A 21,559-nucleotide genomic window follows, 5' to 3' on the forward strand; every position below is an offset into this window, starting at 1 on the left:
GGCTATGGAGCTAAATGGCTCGTAATCATTTGTGAATTGTTAATAAGGTGTGCGCAACATTATTCAGGGTATACTATGAGGTTCACTTCCATTGCTAAACGTAGTGAACTACTGCTCCCAAATTTTGCGTCAATCTTTGATGGCTTGGCTTCATACTCCCTTGATATAATTCTTGATCTTTTTCAAGGCTTGATGAATCTTCATTCTTTCCAATTGGGAACCTTTAAATTCATCATTAGATATATTAGTGGTAAAGGTTTCTCTGGAACAAAATGCTACTTTGGTGATATGGGTAAAACACTGAAAACGAAGGGGTCTATTGTAAGTTTTGCTGTTGATACTAAAATATTTGACTCGATTCTGAAGGGGGGAAAAGCAAGTGATTTCAATGGAATGGTGACTGAATTTTACCAAGGACTATTAATATTGGGTGATAGGGATGTTTGATTTCTAATAGCGTTTGGGCATGAGTTGCATCATTTGAAAGATTACCCGAAGGCTTCGATGCTACAATCACAATTTCCGAACGTTGATCCTTGGAGATAAGGATAGGTTGCAGGGGAGGGTAATGTCATGAGCATGCATGGAGGATTAGGGATTGAAGTTCAAATAGGGGAAAATAGTATGAGACATGTTAAACTAGATGATGAAACCTTCGGCGGGTCAAATACGGGTCAGACTTTGAAGCGGAGTATATCCGAAGAGAATGGGTTATTAGCAACTGGTATTGGGTGAATTATAGAGTATAAGCCCATGAAAACTTAATTAGTAAAAGTAGGCCTATCAGCTATATAAATATAGAATTGTACTTTTGATGAATGAAATACGAGCTTCCCATCTTTTCTCTCAACTTCTATCTGCCTTCTCAATTTCTTCTATTTTCTTCAATATAATTTCTTCATGTCCATGACATAAAATGACCTGAACAGTTGATCTCGGAGAAGATATTTAGGTATATGAGAATGGAGGACGGAGGGGCAAAGTGGGACGAGATCAGACGACGTTGATTATGTGATAAGACGAAATATCGAACAGCAACCGTTGAGATCTAAATCTCTGAGTCCCGGGTGAAGAGTTACTTTCATTTTTCTGCTTTTCTGTGCAGACAAAAAAACCGTAAACCTCGAGGTCATCTCTTCAAAACTCTGAATGGGCTTTTTTTTTTTATTTATTTACCCGAATATCACCTTTTTAGAAATTATTTTTCATTCTAACATTGATCAACACTCTTTTATGTCAAGTTGGATAAATGCGTGTTACGTGATCTATGCTTTTGAAAATGACTCCAATAACTGCACCAGCATGAATACAAGCCGAGCAACTACTCATGTTTTATGTTCAATCGCTTAATAAATTATCTAAATAACTTATATTTAAACACTTAAAAACTCATATATAAACAATATAGATTTAAAAACATTAAACTTTTCAAATTTAAAAGACTGTGAGCTTTTAAGTGTTTAAATATAAAATTTTAAATACATAATTATTGAGTAATTGAAAATGAAACTAAATATGCTCGTCGTCATTGTCACCCCACTCGTGCTCAAAATTATTTATATATATTTTCGTTTGAAAATTTAAAGATTATTTTGGTTATCTTGAAAGAGACCAGTTTGCTATTGACATGAACCCAAGAGGTATTTTTATACCAATATATTAATCAATTTTCGGATGTTCAAATAATAAAATATCACGAGTAAAGTATCATTCAAATCAAGCTACATAGTATCAACTATCCAAAAAGTTTCGTCTCAAAATTATAGTTCAGCTATTCAATAGAAGTAAACAACTGCGAGCTGTTACAATTATATAGCTAAAGGAAAAATTATGCTACTTCGAATTCTCAGTTATGCAAATGATAGCCTATCCTAACATCTGTTTTTCCCAACCAATAAAATTAGTTTTTATGTTTCAAAAAGCACCTAAAAAGTGCTTTGCCATATAAAATTTTTCCCGTTCTTGCTTCTACCTCCTTGCTATTATAGCTCTGTCAACAACTTGAACCAAACTATGTGAGGAACTCGTGAGCGGGTCCATGAAAAGACTCGGCAAGAATAGTTGAACCTTTTGATAACCGGAAGACTAATCCATCGCCCTCTCGGTGGCGTTTGCTACCTTCTGCATTATCATGGACTCAGCTTGACGAATTGCTCTTTGTGATCCCGTGATTGTGACTTTCCTGTCACACAAGGAAAAGGGGGGAAATTTACCTAGGAACTCAATGCCTAATGGCAGATTGATAAAATTGGGATTGTTGTACCTGTCGGTTGTTCCAGACATGAAATCGCCTCTATCCGATATTTTTATCCTGGCACCACTTGCCTGAAATGAGAAAGTGTTCAGTTTCATAACATGAGAAAAATACTATGGAACCAAATGTATCTATTAGACTATTTTTAATTTATAAACCTGACTAATTTCCATGATACTCCTTCCAGCACGACCTAGAACCAATCCAATATGCTCATCAGAAACACCAATCGTAACGGAGTTGCTACGATCCTCCTGGATAGACATGTAAAAGAATTCTATTGAGTAAGGATCAATTTATTAACAATATACACAATATAGCATGACTGCATGAGTTATTGATTTCAGAATATCACTCACATCACTTGCAACATAAATAATAAGGGTTTAGGGAGGCATTAGAAATTGAAATGACACTAGAAATACAACAACAATATTGCTCCTAATCTTCATTTAACTTAAATCACCCATGTCCGACATATTCAGACAAAAGCAAGGTATGGGGATATGACACCAGTACCCATATCCAACACTCATACCCAAACCCGAGTAACATAGTACCGCAATACAACAATTCTAGAAGTATGGTAAAACTTGGCAGTAATGAGTTGACAAATAACTATTCTATGAGTCTGCCAAAAAAAAAGGAAGGACCATGTGATAGTCCTTTGTGAAAACACCAAAGCAAAAAATAGTAATAATATAGTTTGTCTGGTACTGAACAAAGTAAATCAGCGTCAGCCATCACGCAGGACAGAGAAAGCACATAGAAAGAGATGAACCTTGTGATTAGGAAACTTCACTCCAGCTCCATTTGGTGCATAGCTCATTGAATTGTAAGTCACTGTATCAACAGAAGGAAGCACATATGCATATGGTATCCATGAAAACCAGAGAAGAAAATACCTAAAATTTCAAGTTTTTTTTAAAAAAAAAAGCTTACCGGGACAAAATCAAAGAAATCTTACTAGCAATATGTAGTGAGAACTAAACAAAGGACATAATAAAATGGTAAATATGCAATCCCCCATCATGGACAACTCGCATCATAAATTAGAGCATAAAAATGATCATTAAGAATCAGACTTGACAACTGAAATTTGTTAAAACAACCTTAAAAAAACAAACTTCCAAAGTGAACATCTGGAATTTAAACACAAAGGAACTTCCATGATATTTTTGGGTCACAATTTTTGCAGACAGACTATGCTTACTTCCAAGCATTTGACCACCAGATGAAATCTGCAATTACTTTGCAATTAGGATAAATTACACAGGTGAAACACCTTCTAATTTAGTGCTTGTTATGCCCCTTTGCTTTAAGGTTTCTGCTATCATACTAAATGGCTCAGGTCCGACGGAAAATAACATAACAGTTCTCTAAGCATTCAGCCTTGAGTTTATTTTTTAAAAAATAAAATCCTTTTCCAAAGAATACATGTGAAGGCTAAAAGAGAAATAAAATATCAAAAACTGAGATAGAAGACTTGCGTTGGATGTGGTCCTGGTGAAAGATGAAATACTGAGAAGAAAAAAAAACTATTGTTACAGACAAAGGCAGTGTGTTCTTATCCCCCCCCCCCCACCCCCCCAAAAAAAATGTTCGAAAAGCATCATGCTGGCTGCTAAGTTTACTTTTCAAATACCTAGCACATCTTAAAACCTCTAATGAGACATATGAGTATTGTTAGGCTTGGGCTTAGTGCTAGATGGAAACCTGTAAAATGGATAATAATGGGTGAATGGAAATACATCTTTTAATTGATAAATGGTCACAGCACAACTGTTTGCATAACATGATTGTGATATAACCATGAAAGAGGTGGGAGATAAAAATGGCAATATAGTGCTGATAAAGCAGAGACAATCGATGCAAACATGGACTCAATAGTTGAATAAAAAGATTACATACCTGCATATGAAAATGGGGCATGCATAGCTTGTGAATAATGGGGTTCTTCACAAAGCTTTGAAAGAATCAAATCAATTGCTCTCAAACTGCTCATCTAGAGTGCCAATTACTGTTACTAGCCTATCATTCAAGACATAAAAATTATCATCCTGTGGAGATATCTTAATTCCAGCTTGGGAGCCATCAATAAATGACCTGCAAAAAGGTATAAATAACAATCCGAGTATGTTTAAGGCAGACATAATGAAAAGGGACAAATAATACTTCAATACCAAGTTAGAAACTAAAACATACCATGGACCACAGACATAAAACATGAGCCTACTTTAAACAATCATTTTTAGTATATGTTTTGTTTCTTGTTTCATCTAATGCATTCAGAAAAGATTATGTACACAGTTCACAAGTACAACAATAGTTTTCTTACAAGGGAGCATGTTAAGGATTTATGAGCTTTAAACAACCAATTAACTTCTTGCGAGACTTAATCCACAAGTAGCAGCTATAAGTCACTTGGGGAGAAGTCATACTTTATGAACCAGAATAACTTTCGAGTATCAATTATCATACATACTTGGGTGGAAGTAGTGGATAAATGTAGAAAAGCACAGGTTAACATGAATTTTCCGTGCATTTGAGTGTTACATTTAAGATACTGATCCATTTCGAAGAACATGCCCTCAGCCCACACAACACCCAAGCACCAATGTATTATGACAACAATAGATTGGTTCTTTTCCATGATTCTCAGTTGACATACAATCATAAATAAAGCCCAAGGTACTTCAATTGATAAAAGAAAACAAAATATCATGCAGCTCAGATATTGATGCCAGTTGGAACTTCCTGTAAGAAAGCACTGTTCTCGTAAACCTTAAACTCCACATCTTTAGCTGTTATAATGAAACAAAAGCCATCCCCATCTAATTAGAGAAGAAGCATGTCATGAATATGCAATTCTAGAAGTAACTTATTAAGCTGCATCAAAATTATCGGTATGGTAATCTTTACTAAAGTTACTCCTATCACCAAAATTTCTCCTTTTCAGTGCCTGTCTCACCAAGTTAGCTCTCTTTACATGTGAATTTCTCAAATCATCCCCAAGACCCTAACTCAGTTGGTCACGTATAACTTCCGTTGCAGACATTCTCACAAATGACTCAATTCCAAAATAAGCAGTTCAAACACCAGTCATGTGACTAAAAACTATATTAAAAGTTCCTTTGATTTCAAGCCTGCAAAACATCCTATCCAGTGCCAAAATCAAAGCAACAAAAACATGTACAATAATCGGAGTATCCAAGTAGAATTCTTACTTTATGGTAGCCCCTCCTTTCCCAATTATGCTGCCACAAGAGCTATTGGAAACAATTAGCCTCACTTTTGTTCTAGGTTCAGCAGCATCATTATCATTGATATTAAGCTAACCAGAAAAACAAGCTTTGTTATTTATAAAATTGTCGGAGAACTTATAGAGTTCATAGCCAAAAAGAAAAAAGGATCACCTCATTCAATAATTTCGCAAGGATAATTTCCACGGCTTTGAGTATATCATCAATTGCTCCAGAAATCATAATGATCCTGTCAGATGTTCCCGGAAAAAACTCATGACTGCGTGACAACTGAATTCGAGCTCTTGATTTTGACTGAAATTCAGAAATCATTGAACCACCCTTTCCAATTACAGAACCAGCTGCAGCATTGGATACAAGAAACCTGATATAAGTAGGCTTCTCTGCATTCTCTGCCAGAAGAAATATGCCAACAAAAATATCATCATCAATGCATTAGTAGTCAATGAAGAGCTTCCAAAGAGAACATGAAATTTTCATCAATTCGAGCAATCTCCTCCCTTTCAATGCAGAAGACAAATAAGAGGATAAAAAAATCAATTATGTACGATGCAACACCATATGTAATTTTTAACTAAACAAATTATTTAAGTAAATGCCTTAAATACAGAACCCGAAATAGCCTGAGCGCAACATGTATTGCTTTTTTTTTTTGATAGGAAAAGTAGGTCTCATAAAAACCTCCTTCTTAGTAGCCCTTACCATGAGGTCAGAACCTACTAGGGGAAGGAGGAATAGAGAACCTTAATATATTGATAATGTAAAAATTACATAAAACTAGAACCACTCCTTTAAGATACATAAAACTTAAGCACACTCTTATAACGCCTTGATGAAAAACCTCCGAACCCAGTACTAAAAAAGTGACCCACTACCCAATCCCCTCCTTTGCAAGCAAATCTGCCTCGCAATTACAGCTTCTCGGAATCCACCTCACAATGACCTCATACTCAGAAACCGCATCCGCAATATCCTTGACAAAATTTAAAAGAAAAGGAGGAACTGACTCCTGATATTTCAACCACTCCACAGCTAACTTGCAATCAGATTCAATAATAAGCCTTCCCTTCAATACCCATTCTGATGACACAAAGATGTCTATTCCTCTTTTGATGGCTTTTAACTCTGCTAAAATGATAGGAGTAGGCCCTATTTTTTCTGAAAACGACATCAATTTAATCCGATTCCAATCTCTAAGAATGCCCCCAATTCCTGCTAACAACCCAACCCTACTAACTGCTCCATCCACGTTAAACTTAAAAAAATCGACTGGAGGAGGACTCCAGTAAACCACAGGCCTGTTCGAATCAAGAGAAGCTGAAATATTATCAGCCAATGAAGGATCACCAATTAGAGAGTCCACTTGAATAGAGGATAAAGGATACTTAGCTAGGAACCATTTCGCAAGCCTTAACCTGACTGTGAAAAACAATGAGGATGTGTCCAGCTTGCCTCTTTCAAAAACAATTTCGTTTCTCATCTTCCAAATCGACCATAAAACAGCCCCCGGAATAAACTTCCACATATTAGAAAATGGCCTAAGAACAGACCATGAAATTAGAATTGATGAAGGATCAGTAGGTAAGGCTAACTTGATACCCCAGTAGGCTATGATTCTGTTCCATAGTACCCAGGAAAACTGGCAGGAAATAAACAGATGCTGAACTGATTCCTCTGCTTGATTGCAAAAGGGGCATAGAGAGTCCTCCCCTAAGTGAACCCCCCTTTTCTTCAATTCCCCTCTAACCGCTACTTTATTAAGTGATACTTGCCAAAGGAAAACCTCTACTCTAGGAGGAACCAGACCTTGCCAAACATATTTGTTCCACCTAAAGTTATCCTCATCCACTGAGTAGAAAGATTTCGTGCAAGCTTTAACGGAATACAAACCCTCGCCCGCACCAACCCAAAGCATACAATCCTCCAAAGATTCATTTAATTTGATAACATTGAGCTTGTCCAATAGATCAACCAGCTGAGCCACTTCCAATCGCATAGATTCCTCCTAGTCTTAATATTCCACTCCCAACCATTCAAATCAAAACTACCAAATTCAGCAACCTTACCCCTTGATTTGTTGACAGAGCAAAAATCCTAGGGAAAAGAACTTTCAATGGAAAATCCCCCAACCATGTATCATTCCAAAAGAAAATCGAATTGCCATTCCCAACTTGTAACCTCGCATGAGATCTAATGCATCCTCCAAAGAAATCATCCTTCATGTAGCTATTCACAATACCTCTCCAAATCCAAGAGTCCTTATGGGAGGAGACTTTATTGACATCCATAGAAAGACAACTAACACTATGTTTAGAACATAAGAACTTTTTCCACAAAGATTCTTTTTCGTTGGCAAACTTCCACACCCACTTTCCCAATAGTGCTCTATTAATAAGCTTCAAATCAACAACTCCTAGACCACCTCCACACTTCGGTTTACAAATCTTAATCCAACTCACCCAATGCATTTTCTTCTTTTCTTCTCCTCCACCCATAAAAATTCGCCATCAAAGAGTTTAATTTTTGACAGATTTTAGTTGGAATCTTGAAAATAGCGAGATAAAAGATAGGTAAAGAGGATAAAACCGACTTAATAAGCACCAATCTACCGGCCATAGACAAAGAAGAAGCTTTCCATCCCGCCAATTTCTTATCAAAGTTAGCTAGGACTGGCTCCCACAGTTTCTCACAGTTTCTTTTAGCCCCTAGCGGAAGGCCTAAATAAACTGTCGGAAATGAACCAATAGAGCAGCCAATGTCCCTAGCCCAACTTCTCAGTGTGTCCTCCTCCACATTAATACCATACAATTTACTCTTAACTAAATTAAGATGAAGCCCCGTCATAAAACTAAAAATCATCAACACTCGTCTAACGTTTTAATTTGAGTGATGGAGGCTCGACAAAAAATAATTAAGTCATCCGCAAACTGAAGATGGGTCAAATTGAAACTGTTTTGCACATTTCCAAAAGAAAACCCTTGAAATAATCCTAATTCCACAGCTTTATTTAACATCATATGAAGGAGTTCACCAACCACATTAAACAAAAGAGGAGAAAGACTACATCCTTGTCGCAAACCTTTAGCAATATGAAACTCTTTTGTAGGAGACCCATTCAGTAGAATAGATATAGAAGCTGTAGAAATACACTGATTTATCCAAGAACACCACCTTTCTCCGAAGCCCATCTCCTTTATAAGCCTTAACAGAATCTGCCAATCCACGGTGTCATAAGCTCTGCTAAAATCCACTTTGAAAACAACCCCCTGCAGCCCTTGTTTCCTCCAATAATCTATGCCTTCATTTGCTAAACAGGCACAATCCAACAATTGCCTCCCCGGAATAAACGCGAACTGTGTAGGGCTAACAATATCTTTAACACAAGAAGAAAGTCTTTTCGAAAGAACCTTAGAGAGAATCTTATACAAGCTGCCCACTAGACTAATAGGTCTATAATCTTCAATACTCTCAGGATTACCTTTCTTTGGAATCAAGGTAATAAAAGCATGATTCACCCCATGAACCCACTGCTTTCCATTGTAAAAATCTGAAAAAAAACTCCATAATCTTCACCTTCAACAAATTCCAATACTTCTTGTAAAAACCCATTGTGAAACCATCCGGCCCTGGAGCTTTTGCACTATCCGAAGCTGAAATTGCTTGCCACACTTCTTGCTCTGTAAATACCTCTTCTAGAGAATCACTTTGAACTTGAGACAACTGTTTAAAATCAAAATTCAAGCCCTCAACTTCCAGTGTAGTTTTTTCATTATATGCATTCTTGAAAAACTTAAACACACTGTCTTTTATCTTTTCTGGATCCGAAATAACTTTGCCTTTAAAATTGATAGAATGAATAGTGTTGAATCTATTCCTTTTCAATGCACTAAGATGAAAAAACCTTGTATTCCTGTCGCCATCTTTAATCCATCTGTTTCTAGATTTTTGAAACCAAATTCTCTCCTCAATCCTTAACAGTCTCCATAATTCCTTTTTAGACTCAATCAATTGTGCCCAATCCCCTGCAGACTGCTTTCCACCTTGACACTTTAAATCCAGACTGTTAATTTTAATTTCCAGCAACGAAATTGACTCTGACAGCCCTAAATGTCCACTTCCAGACCAGTTTCTGATTTCATTTTTTGCACCCTGCAGGATTCTGAAAATTCCACCACTATTGTTCTTCTTCTCTTCTACTTCCAGTGAGTCTGCAACTAAATCATCAAAACCTTGTTCTTCTAAAAGAAAATTAAAGAACCTAAAAGGTTTTGGACCCCAATTTGTAGATTTATCCTCCAGCAAGACTGGATTATGGTCTGAATAGATTTCGGTAAAATCGACTGCACAATGTTAGGGAAAATCTTAAGGAATCTTGCGCAAATAAGGAACCTATCCAATTTCACCCATGTTGAAGATTCTCTATTACTGCACCAAGTGAAAGAACCTCCTGACATAGGCAAGTTAATGAGATTGGCTTTTTGTACGAATGACCTGAAAATCAATAGTATGCCAATTTTGTGATTTGCCTATCTTTCTTCTGAATCAAGATACGCGTTAAAGTCTCCCCCTAAACACACTGGTAAATTTAGAGCTCTAACATACTTCAGCAACTCCCCATAAAAAACCTCCTTCTCAACTTCGACTGTAGGCCCATAAACATTAATAGCTACAAACTCCATAGAACCATGCTTAGATTTTCCTACTAACGCCAGAAACCTACTATGCACAAACTGATCAATGACTTGAACCACGTTCTCATTCCACAATGTAATCAATCCCCCCGATGACCCCTGTGCTGGAGAAACCAACACCCCCTTTAACAAGTTACCTCCAATCCTTCTAAAAATCGCCCCATGGCATCTTTCCAACTTAGATTCTTGAATGAAAAGAAAAACTGGTTTCGTCTTCTTGACTAACCTTGCTGCAGCTACACACTTCTCCCTCCTCCCAAGACCCCTAATGTTCCACGAAATAATACTAAAATTATTCATAAAAAAAGAATTACTCCCCTACACTCAGCTAAAACTGAGCAGCCTTCATCCACCCTAACTGCATCTGTCTCTTTACCAAGACATAATAATTTATCAATAAAAGCCTCCTTCCCTTCCTTAAATGAAATACCTAACATCTCACACACTTCCCAAGTATCCACTGCTTCCTTCAGTAATTCCACAAAAGAGGAAGAAGAAGCAGTCGAAATATTAACCAAGTCAATAGCTTCAGAAATTAAGGCTCTCTCTTCCTTCTTCCTTCTCTTTTCATTTCCTTTCCCTGAAGCATTCACAGAAATAGCTTCCACCCTTTCAACAACATCATTACAAATGGTAGGGATCGTAGATGTATTCTGAAAATCGGCAGAACTATTGAGGTCCTTATCTTGTCCCTTTCCAATACTATTCGTAGGAAACTGCTTTATACTTCTAGGAACAGAATTGTTCTGCTTAAGCTTCGGAGAAGCCATGGGACAGAAGACATCATCTTCAATAGTGGACACAACCATATCTTCTATCTCTTGACCTTTTATAAACTCGGGCATAGCGTCCTCTTCCCCTTCTGCCAACAGGAGCACTCCTAATTGACAAACCTATCATAATATCTTCATCTTCCATATCCCCATTTTTTCCTTCTTCTATTGATACACTTCTTTCTTCTGCAAAAAATTCAGACAGATTCTGCTCCTTATTCTTGTTTGCTAGCCTAGCCCAATTCAACTTCACAGCAGGGCCAGCTGGAATAATTTTAGTAACAGGAGAATAAGCCTCCCAATTAGACTCCGAATGGGCTGAACTCTGGACTGCAACCTCTCTCAGCCCAAGGCCTGCAAACTCCCCCTTGGGATTTAATTCAAATTCAAACTTGTCTGACACCCCATTACTATTGGGCAGAGTGTCTGACTTATTTTCCAAATCCTGTTCTCCACCTTCTTCTAACGTCCTCCTTTCTTGACTTTTCTGAAGCCACGTGTCAACTTTTGACCAGAAACCTTCTGCAGAGTTCTCCCTGTTGTCTCCTACCTTATCTTTGTTTCTACCATCTTCCTCCTTTGACACTTCGTCATTGCAGTTGCCGAATGACACAGTCTGCCTCACGTCTCCATAAGCTTTAGAGAAAGCATTAGAGCTGGATCCCACATTAATTTTAACTTTAAACGATCTGCCATAAGATCCTACAATAACAGATTCTTGTACATCGAACGGACTTGCCACCCTTAGCAGCATTCTAGCCGAAGAGAGGTCATCTCTGTTTCTTGTTCCTCCGGGATACAAACAACCTTTCCCCACTTTCCTCCAAGCTTCTCTAAAAAAGGAATACTCCAACTAAGAAGCGGTAACCCAACCAACTCGACCAAGCAATAAGCCAAAGGGACTCCATCTTCACTCAACAATGGATCTACCCAATCAAACCAGCAATAAAGTTTCTCTCTAAGACTCGACCACGCCTTCAGGAACTCTTCATTTGTATTGAAGATAATAATGCATGCGTTCCTAACGTATCCCCACTTTACTATCTTGACCTGGAACCCCTCTTTTGCCAAAGCTCGCACCACCATAACAGGCTGAAATGTATCTTTAAAAATCCCTGTTAAGGAATTTTTCACCCAGCAAAAATCCTCTGATGGGATGTGCATATCCCAGACATTTCTTACTCCTTTTGCTTTCTTTTGACCTTCCCTGTTCACCCTTCTTTGTTGATCCACACTCCTACTGTTATCCACATTCACAACCTCCTTATACGTTCTGCCATCTCTCAAACTTCTCGGTGACTCCAAGTTAACCTGCTGTCTACCATTAGCTTCTCTAAATGGCTTAACTCCTTCCAGCTGAGATCTTTTAACCTCTGCATCTCTCTTCCTGCCCCTCTTATACTTAGCCACCCCCACAGTGACTCTCTTCCCATCAATCAACGTTCCATTTACATTCATAACTGCTCTTCTGCAACCTTCCTCCACCGCATATTGCACAAAAGCAAACGTTGATGACTTATAATTCGTTTTAACCATAAAACTTGGGATAAAGACCCTCACTATTCTACCATAATGGTTGAAAATCTCTCTTAACTCACTTCTGGTAACTCTCTTACTAAGATTTCCAACAAAAACAGTCCATTCCTCACCGGAGAATGAACGACCAAACGCACCCGCTCTCTTTCTCTCTCTACTTTTCTCACTCATGGTCTTATGGAACTCTATGTATTGCTCATTTTAAGCCGTTTTTTCCTGGGATGTTCGCTGACCCACAGTGATTCCAAATCTGCCCTTAGTTTTGCAACTAAGTCATTTATCCGACGCAGATCTTCACGTGGTCCTTCGACGATGTAAGTTGCTTCTCGTTGATCGTGGTTGTCACAGCCTCACCTTCGGACTCAGCTTTTTCTCGGGTCCTATCCCCCCTATCCTAGTGTCGAGACTTGGTTCTTCCCTTCATTATTTTCCAGTGTTCTGGTTCGGCAAGTATATCCTTTTTCTTCAATCTTTCAGTTTTCCAGATCTCTAAATTGAACCCCTTCGCCCGTCTCAGCCGAGGCGAACTCGTGGGTTCGCTGCATCTGCCTCAGCTGCTGTAGCCGCTGTGAACCTCACTTGTTCCACCTCTGGACCCGTCGACGCAATCAATCTTTCACACTCCGGAAAGGATAAACGTGAGAGGAAGATCGAAAAGGAGAGGACAAAGCTCCGGAAATGGAACAGGCGAGCCTTCACCAGACGTTTGCTGGCTGGATTTAGACAGCATGGTAATTTCCATCTCTCCTAGCGTTCTAATATGAACGATGTTCTGGCTGCCTTGGCCCGTGAGACAGGTTGGATAGTTGAGGCTGACGGCTCTACTTACAGGCACTCGCCTTCGCCCCAAAAATAGCAACAGTTTAGAGTTAATCCTGCGAGGTCGGGTGAAAATCCTTTATCAACAGGGCGCTTGATAAATTGCTCTGTTAAAGCTGCTCCAGACTGTGCAACTGTTGTTAGGACAGAAGACAACGGAATGTCCTCTTCTCAAGGAGGGAGACAAAAGATCGGAAAGAATTCTATAGTACGGGCCACAACAGCATGACCGACAGCTGATATTGATTTTGATGGTACCAAGGAGAGCACCACGATAGGGTACTCCTATGATAAGTTTTCCGAAGTTACGAGAAGGAGAAGAAATGGGTTTCAAAATTGGTCGAAGGATGGTCATCCAAGAACCGGAAATGGGATCAAAAATGGTTGTTATACGATTTTTATCGAAAACCTTCCAGAGGCGATCCATTGGAAGAGACTTCGGTCTATTTTTGGCACACATGGGCGAGTTATTGATGCATTCATTCCTAAAAAAAGAAACTCGAAAGGGATCCGATTTGGGTTTATTCGCTATGCAACAATTGAAGAAACTAGGATAGCGATTTCAAAGATGAATGGTAATTATATTTACTGTAGCAAAGTTAGAGTCTCTTTGGCTAAATATAATCCACGACGGTCTTTCTGGAGGAAGTCCTCCACTGTTGTTCACAGTAAGTCTGCGAGAGAAGATATTTCGAGGAATAAAATCTTTGAAGTTGAGGGCGTAGTGGACGAAGATAAACTACAAGTGTTGAGCAACTGTCTTGTGGGGTGGTGCAAGACCTTTATTAAAATTGATAATCTTGCTAACCAAATTCAAGCCAAAGGATTAGCTGGTTTCACGTTAATGCACTATTTTCTTCTTTCCTATGTTCTTCAACATACTCCTACGTATGTGGAAGAATACGAAGGGAGTTTTTAATAAGACCTCCAACTTCTATCAAAAAAAAAATCCAAGTCTTATCAACATTTTGATATACATTTGATTAGTTAATAGCAAGCAACACATATCACTAAAAAAACTCCTATTTGCATGTCCAAAGTAACTTAAATCCCTTTCATTCATCACTTTACATTTAAAAAACCAAAGGAGAATCACAGAAGTATATGGTAACTGTTAAACCCTAAACCCTAAAGGACAAATCACACACCTGGAGAATATGAGTCAGAGAAAACTACAGGCATAAGATAAGAATTCAAACTGTAGATAACAGGATATACACTTGGTGTTCTACATTTAATATTTAAATAAATTTGAAGGACTATTAGCATCTAGGAAGTCAAATCAATTACTTCAAAGATATAAGAAAAACCAAACATTCAATATATCGGCGTTTCCATCAATAACTTCAATCATGAACTCCTAGTTTTCTTCAAAAAAAAATTTAAACAATTTTTAACATTTTTATAGTTAAAATGCACTAAAATTTTATTTTGGCCCTCCAAAAACTTGAAATGAAGAGAAACTAGAGACCAGCATTATTAATGAAGAAAAACTAGAGGTTCCAAGTTTTCAAGAGATCCAACTTCTTTCTTTCTTGTTTTTTCAGCCTAATTCTATTGATTAATTGATGTTTTCCTCTAAACCTCGTCACAAGCTGACTAGTATACCCAAACAATTCAAAAGTCTTATTTGGTTTCAAACCCAACTTTTAATTTAAATTTAAAAATGAACCACCACCATGACTAAAACAACCCTTACTTCCAGCTCGTCACACGTCCTAACATTGTTAAACTCATAGTCCGTTCAGCTTTCACAGTTACTATACAAATAAAAGCAGATAAGAGGTAATGCGAGCGGAACTCCTAGATTTCTCATCCTTCTACTCTCTTTCTTCGGGCAGCATTCAAAATAAGCTAAAGACTGAGAAGTGAGAACGCATTCTTTCCTCACTATACGATTCGCATTTCTCCCCAACTCAGAATGCTAGGGTTAGAGTTTCAAAATCTAATAAATGCTAATCTTTACGTTAGGAAAAGAAAAATAAACACAACAAAATTTAACGCCATTAACTCGAAAAACAGAAAACAAACAAACTGAAAAGCTTAAACGAAGAAAAAAGGAAGATCAGATCAGAAATTTACCAGAAGTCGGCGATTTAGGCGGCGGCGGAGATCTATTCCCCGCCACCTCTGGGGATGAAAAGTAAGACGACTCCGTCGACTCCATTTCTCTCTTCTAAACCAGAAATACAAATAAAAATAAAAACAAGAACACAAAACAACATAAATAAGTACGACAAGAAAACACAAAGCTTAAGCAAATTAATTAAAACATTCCCTACATTAAGGTAATTTTAAACAAAAACAAAAGGGTTTATACTTCTTTTCAAAATTTGCTTACTAATTTAGTTTTCTTTTTCTTTTTGAGTTGGCAGCTTTCTATACATTGCTCGCTGGCTCCTGGCTCCTGGCTCCTGGCTCCTGGCTCCTGGCTCGTGGCTCATCCGAGAGTTTTATTTAATTTTATTTAAAGAGTGAAAAGTGAAAACCACCTATTTTTGTAGAAATAAATAATAATAAATATTATTTAATCAAGGATCGGTGAACGTGAAGAGAAGGGGCGGCCCACAAGGTTGCGACCACGCTACCCGTTTTGGCTAACCTATCATCAATAGGTCATGACAGCATCTATGCGTAAAAACCGGTGAACTTCAAATGGAGCGTGATCAATGGGGTGTTGGAAAAAAGATGGTTGCAGAAGGTATTTATAGGTTTTTTTATTAAGTTAAAATAATTATAAAATAGTATTTATTTTAAATATTTTTAATTATTTAATTATGGACGTTCAATCACATTGTTTTAGTTATTGGTGTTCGAATCTATGATCAATAGTAACAACAATTATTCTTTTAATTATTGAAATGAGTCGATTCATACAAAATATTAAAAATAATTTTTTAGTTAGAGTAATATAAATAATGTATAATCAAAATATAGGAAATATATAACGATATTTAAATATAATACGTCTTTTTTATAGTAGCAAAGATATATATATATATATATTTACATATCTCTCTTATGATATTTTGTATTCTATATGTCTTTCATGTATACTATTCCTATCACCCAAATTGAGAAAATAACTTTTTTCAACATTTCATGTGAGTCAATTTTTTTCATACATTTTTCAAGTAATTTTGCCTCATAGTCGCATATGAAAATTAGTTTTTAATATTTTTATAAATAATTATTTTAATTTTATAATACTTTAATATTTAATATTTTAATTTTTAGTTAAAACAATTTTCATTGATGAAAATAGTTAATTAAATAATGATCGATATATATATTGTTGACGTAATATTTTCATATGTATTTAATTAATGACGTGATATGTGTAACATCACTCAAAGTGATGATCTAATATATGTCACATCATCAATTAAATACGTAAGAGTATCACGTCAATAACATGTGTTAATCATTAATTAACTCACGATTTTTATATAACATAAGTTATTTTGACTAAAATTTAAAATGTTTAAGTTAAAATACTAAAAATAAATAAATATCAAAGTAATCATTTATCGAAGGGTTAATTTTATCATTATACATAAAACTTATTTGATGTATCTACCTTTACTATTTTAAAGTTTTGTAATAAATTTACACAAACCATCTTACCTCAGTGGTTAAAGGAATCACGTTGTTCTTAGATGTCACGGGTTTGAACACCATTAATTGTAGCAGGGTGATTGAACGACCTTAGTTTTATAAAAAAAGAGAGAAAGTTTTGTATTAAATTTATTTAATCATATTTTATATTAATTTATCGAATGTATTATTTTATATGGTAATTTTAGATATTTTAATTTTTTTAAAATTTAATCCCATAATTAAACATTTTAAATTTCGTCAATATATTTATGTTGATAAGATGATTCATTAAAACTATATTACTAACAAAACAAATATGTTAATAAGATATAAAAATATTATGATTAATTTTTCATTGAAAATATTTAAAGATATCGATATAAATGATTTAATTTAGAAATGACCATTCAGCTCAATTGGTAGAGCACAAGGCTCTTAACCTTGGAGTCGTGGGATATTTCATAATTTGGAGGTCTCATACGGAAGCTGCTCTCAACCTGGCGTTGTGGACAGCCTACTATCCTACCTCCCCCTTACCCCATTACATATGAGAATAAGGGTCAACTAATTTTTTATATAAATGATTTAATTTAATATTAATACTAATATAAATTAAATAATTAAATTAAAAATTTGTAAAACAAAAAATTTCAATAATACGTGATGTATCCCATTTTTGCAAATAAATATCAAAATCCAATTAAACATTTTTGGCTAAACAAGCCTAATAAATTTATAAATTTTGAAATAATTGTTATTTAATATATTAATTAATTAATTTAAATCGAATAATGTAAAGACTTTTGAAACAAGACTTGATTCATTTTGCTCAGATCCGACTACTAGTTGGTTAATAAATTCTTAATTGAATTCAACTAAATTACATTTATTAATATCGATGAAATACACCCAAATAGTTCAATTATTTTACAAAACTGCGTGAAGGGCCCCAGTATTTTAGATCTCAAAAAACATCGCGCCAAATCAAGAAAATCGTTTTGTTAGAAGAAAAAGGGATCTGTTTTTTTCCCCAAACCGTTCACTTCAAATCTCCAAACGTGGAAAGCTAGAAGAAGGAAAAACCCAATTAATGTATTCCCCCGTGATTTCTAAGGGTCATGTCTTTAGGGTTTAGCAATGTCGAAGATAGAGAGATCGGTTTCAGCTCAAAACAACTGGTTTGAATCCGAAGAAGAAAATGCAGTCAACGAAAGTGAGAATAGCCACCGGGTAGATGAAGAAACAACATTGTTCAGAAAAAGCTGCGTCAACGCGAATACGATCATGTTAGTGTTTTCCTTTACCCTCCTAATTTTAAGCACATTATTATTATGTTTGGAGTAAATGCAATATATTTGTTGTTTTGCTCCTTTGTGTTGCTTGAGATGTGATCTGAAAGGTTTGTATGCTAAATGACTGAAGTTGTTAAGAAATTATCTCCCCCCCCCCCATGTTGAGATTCTCAGTTGAAAAAGTTATAGACGAAGAAGAATAAATTGGTACAACCGAATGAGTAGAGTTTTGAAATTTAACTAAGAATCGTATTTGTGCGCTAAATTTGATCACCAATTGCACAAGGATGAAAATTATTTCGTGAAAAAAGAAAAGAAGAAGAAGAAGAAGACCTATTTAAATAAAATGTTTGAATTTATCATGATTTTTGAAGTTTTGCACATGTGATCTATGTAACAAAGATCATGGATTCGAAGATTTGAATTTATGAGAAAGATATACACACATTTTGGGTAAATTAATTGTAATTTGTTATAATTATATATTTAAGTATAAAAGCATGAATTTTCAAGTTCACAAATATTTGTAGGAATTTCATATGAACTACTAATAGGCATCCATCCGTGAATTTAAAAATAATCATGAATATTTTATTTATGTGTTTAATCACACAAACTCATCTTAAATTCAAATTCACAAGCGTCACCTTAAGCAATTTTAGCCAACTCTTGTGCATAGTTATATATAGACTCTGGATTCTTTTAACAAAAGAATTTCTCAAAGGGAAACAAATATAAGAAAAATATTTGAAATAAAATGGATAAAATAATACAATATGCATTCAAGAGCTATAAAACCCAGAATCTTTGGTGAATGGGACTTGAAATTGCTTTAGATTTAAGGTACCAAAAGAATTAGTTATATTATAGTTTATTTGCTTTTAGTCATATATACTTCGGCTTTTAGTTCTCGATAGTTTCAGATTGATAATGATTTGATTGTAAGAGGGGTTCTCCATGACAAAAGTAACAAACTGCTGACTCTTATCTTTTATCATTTTAGGTTTGTAACAAGCAAAACTGCAACATTGAAAATGTAGAAGTTACGGGCGTTGGTCTTCTGTCAAAGATTCAGAATCTTGAGAATCGATTTGCTTCTGCCTTCACAGAATTCAGGGTTTCTGGATTGCCTGTTGGCAACATCGAACTGTCCAAATTCGTTGCTGAGTTGGATGAACAAGTTCAATTTTGTTTTGCTGAGATGAAGCAATTGCATAAGACCCAGGTGAAGAGACCAGTAAAAGTGGTAGGTTCCTGAAACATAAAAATTAGAATCTCGTCTTGATAAACGTAACATCTGAAATGGGGTATATAAATTTTTACTGTCAAATAATACAATCAAGTATCTGTTAAATTATTTTATGTTTTCTGATGAAGTTGTTTTGTGAGTGACATGACACCAGGCAATATTTGGTTTCTAATTAAAATCTCTAACCCTAGGATGCTTTTGTAATACATCAGGTGACTTCGAAAGGATTGTTGTATAAAAGATACAAACCTAATGATGGACTTTTTAAGGAAATATCCTTGTTGGTTTAGGATAATATTCTTATGCAATGAACAACTCCACAAAAAAGAAAGAAAAGGTGCGCTTCCTTGAGCTTCGACTGTGCATTTACAACCTCAAACTTTAGATATATTTCTCTCCGTCTCTTCTTTTTGTATTTCGGCATCCACTGTCAACATATATTGTAGCAAAATAAAGTTTTAGTCACATTAATTCTGTAATGTTACTCTCTTCGGCTGGAATTACAGGTTTGCCAAAAGTATCCCGGGTAAGGGATGCTAAAACTAGTTCGACATTCGCTGTCATCACATATCATACAAATTCAACTCTCGAAGTCGGATACTGAACTGCAGACTTGATTGTGCTCGACTGTAAGTAGTGTTATACAAATGTAATCTAACACTAACGATCTTTGTAAATTTCACTCGTGTTCAGTTTCTTTTTCTGGAGGATATAAGCAGTCATGTAGGTGTTCCGGTAAGTCGACAGATGAAGAAGGTGCAGGAAACGACAGACGTGAATGCAAGGTATCGATGCTTGAGATTGAGATGAGTGCAATGTATGAAATATGCTAAGGTAGATGCTTATCCAGAGCAACATGTAGTGTAGCTTAAGGATGTTAGCTGATCCACAGTTGGATTTCAGAATCCCATGCAACTTTGCTTTTACCCACAATTGGGTTCAAGTGAGTAAATCAAAATCACTATATAAAGTTGGGGCAACAAGTGCAACAAAAGGAAAGTTTAATTTTGGAATATGGTGCACATTTTACTAACTAATTCTGTAATCCAATTAGTTAAGATTTTTATCTCTAAGGTAATTCTTGTTATTTAATATCTTCTTTTTAACCGAAAAAAATAATTAAGCGAAATATCAATTCAGAAGTAATTGTCTCTAAATTTTGATTTATTATTGCATGCCATAATATTATTTCTTACTCTTAACACTATCAAATGAATTGTATCTTGTAAAAAGTTACACATGCCTTCTTATGATTTGAAAAATTTCTACTTATTAAGGCTTGATAAAAATATCATTGTTCGGAGCAAAAGATTGACGAATGGGATATTATCAATCCACCAACTGAGGTGGTCGCTTTAGTTTTGCAGGAGACTGCAAGCTACTAATAAGTTCCTCGTGGACTAGTTCAGTTTTAACCACAAAAAAAGGAGGATTTAAGGATCTTATCAATTTAAGGTAAAGTTGGTTATGATTTCTAAAATTTATAAAATTAAAAACAAAGGGGAAATTTTGGACTTTAATAATATATGATTCTAATGTTTTGCTTGTGATATGGGATAGAATTTTGCTCATCAATCGTAGTCTGAACTAGAAAATTTATAAAATGAAAAATAAAGGGGAATTTTGGAATTTAATGATATACGATTTTAATGTTTTGCTTGTGTATGGGGTAGAATTTTGCTCATCCATCGTAGTCTGGATTAGAAAATCTTCTCACCCCACATCTTATCAATCACAGTCTTGACAAAAGAATACAAGACTTTCTTGTTTTGTTTTGGTCCTTGAATTTAATAATTGTTTCCAATTTGATCTTTAAGTTTATCTTTTATTTGTAGTTTTTTCTTAGACCTGCAAATGAATAAGCAGAAAAAAACTTGCAAAAACTGCTTTTAGGAGAAATAAGGAATTAAGGAAGGATCTTATACTCCAAATCGCACATCATGTCATTTATAAGTACTAATTATAGTTGAGTTTTGTGTTGTCATCAATAATACATATGCATTTCAAGTGAAAAAAATCGAGACAATACAAAATTACATATTAATGTCTAAATAACATGCCATTGCTTTGATAAAATCTATG

At 35.5% G+C, this 21,559-nt stretch overlaps 1 long non-coding RNA gene and 1 pseudogene across 1 annotated transcript; one reads left to right on the plus strand and one right to left on the minus strand.

Moving 5' to 3' along the window:
* Window positions 1–1,728: 1,728 nt before the first annotated feature.
* Window positions 1,729–15,538, minus strand: LOC120118453 (annotated as a pseudogene).
* Window positions 3,912–19,996, plus strand: LOC120118454. Its single transcript, XR_005515750.1, has 3 exons — window positions 3,912–4,038; window positions 4,547–4,556; window positions 19,984–19,996. It is a non-coding gene; the product is annotated as an uncharacterized LOC120118454 (long non-coding RNA).
* Window positions 19,997–21,559: the final 1,563 nt, after the last annotated feature.

The sequence above is a fragment of the Hibiscus syriacus genome, unplaced genomic scaffold (genome assembly GCF_006381635.1).
Source record: "Hibiscus syriacus cultivar Baekdansim isolate YM2019G1 unplaced genomic scaffold, ASM638163v2 tig00110328_pilon, whole genome shotgun sequence".
Taxonomy (NCBI): Eukaryota; Viridiplantae; Streptophyta; class Magnoliopsida; order Malvales; family Malvaceae; genus Hibiscus; species Hibiscus syriacus.